The following is a 1,827-nucleotide window of genomic DNA, read 5'->3' as shown; positions in this document are numbered from 1 at the left end:
CCCTGGCTGTCCTGGAACTCACTCTGTAGACCAGGCTGGCCTCGAACTCAGAAATCTGCCTGCCTCTGCCTCCTGAGTGCTGGGATTAAAGGCATGTGCTGCTACTGCCTGGCCTTCCTGGCTTTTCTGTTTGGTTCCTTTTCGTTTTCAGATGGACAGGCCTGGACCTAGCTCTGTGGCCTTGGGTGACACTGTCTTCTGCCCTCCTAGGACTGCAGGTGTGCACCGCCACACTCTGTGCACCCACTGCTGGGGACCTCGGTGCTTCCTGCATGCTACAACTGAGCTACATCCCTAGACCCTTTTGGTGTGTGTGTGTGTGTGTGTGTGTGTGTGTTGAGACAGGGTCTCACTGTGTAACCCTGATTGTCCTGGGACTCACTCTGTAAACCAGGTTGGTTTCAAACTCACAGAGATCCCCCTGCCTCTGGCTTCCAAGTGCTGGGATTAGAAGTGAGCCATTCTTGCCTTCGTGTTTCTGTAGCCCTTGGTGTCCACAGCTCACTGTCTCCCCTCCACACAGCCTCACAGCCTCGCTATCACCCTCCCACCCCTCAGCCCCTGTCTGATTCAGTCATGGTCAGAGCCATCGGCCCCTCTGCAGGCCCTGCCTGGCTCCCTGCCCTGCTGTCACTCCTCTGCAGGGAGTCCCCACCTGGCCCTGGGCTCCACAGGCACAGGCATCCTCAGGCGCCATCGCCATCGTCCCTCCACTTGGCTGGGGACAGGGCTGTGGCTATGAGGGCAAGGCAGGGGTGGTGACCTTTGCCATCTGTGTGAGCTCTGTGTGAGGTCACAGTCACCAGGATCCTCGTGGTGAACCGGCAGACACCTCAGTTGGCAATGGCCATCAGGTGCCAGCTCACTTCTTATGATCGTGCCTTATTTTTGCTTAATATTGGCCTGAGCCAGCTGGTTGCTGTGGCCTCCGGTTTCCCGTTTTCTGGGTAAGGTAAGGGCTGCATGGAGAGGCCCATGTGGGTCCTAGGGAGATGGTAGCCTGCAAGCCCTGTGCTTTCTTCTCTCTCTCTCTCTCTCTCTCTGTCTGTCTCTCTCTCTCTCCCTCCTCTTCATCCTCCTCCTCCTCTTTCCTCAGAAACAGGTTTCTCTGTGTAGCCCTGGCTGTCCTGGAATTCAGTGTAGACCAAACTTCAAACTCATAGACATCCCCCGATCCCCCTGCTTCTGCCTCCTAAGTGCTGGGATTAAAGGCAGGCTCCACTGTGTGTGTCTGGCTCCCAATGAACCATCTTTTTTTTTACGATGAACTGGATGCTGCCACAGCTGCCCTCTTGAGTTTAGGTGTTGTTCCCTCACTGTATCCATGTCTGAATCTGCGGTGGACAACCTTTAGGTGCCTCATCTGACCAGTCCCAGTAGTGTTTCATCTCTTAGCCTTGGCCCTCCAGTTATATTGTCTCTTGCGCTTGGCAGGGAGGCACATTTGCCATAGGTCTACTTCTGAAGGTGGAGGCCTTGGAGCCACAGCGGTGGCACAGCGTGTGCATTTTATTGTGGAGCTTACCAAAGGCTGACGGTCTTTTCCTCATCTTGCTTCCACCGTCGAGGCCAAAGAGCCCAGTGAACCATCTTGCTGGCCCAGTCTAGTAAACGTTTTTGGGTAGAGCTTGAAGGCCCATTCATCTAAGCCCAGAGAAGCCATTTGGTTAAAAGACACGCCCCACCCCCGCCTCAGCCCCTTCTCTCTGCCCAAGATGGCAGCGTCCCACATAAAGTCCTCTGTCCCTTGTCTGAGGGTAGACCCTGGAACACCCCAGCCCCTCTGCCCACCATCCCCACCCTCACCTCTGTTATTTGTACATCTTT

The 1,827-nt window shown here is 55.2% G+C and overlaps 1 pseudogene; it reads right to left on the bottom strand.

The window, feature by feature from the left end:
• Nucleotides 1-1,258: 1,258 nt before the first annotated feature.
• LOC110338521 lies at nucleotides 1,259-1,550 on the bottom strand (annotated as a pseudogene).
• Between the last annotated feature and the right edge of the window lie 277 nt (nucleotides 1,551-1,827).

This window comes from Mus pahari, chromosome 21, assembly GCF_900095145.1.
Source record: "Mus pahari chromosome 21, PAHARI_EIJ_v1.1, whole genome shotgun sequence".
Lineage (NCBI taxonomy): Eukaryota > Metazoa > Chordata > Mammalia > Rodentia > Muridae > Mus > Mus pahari.
This window is presented reverse-complemented; position numbering and strand designations above follow the sequence as displayed.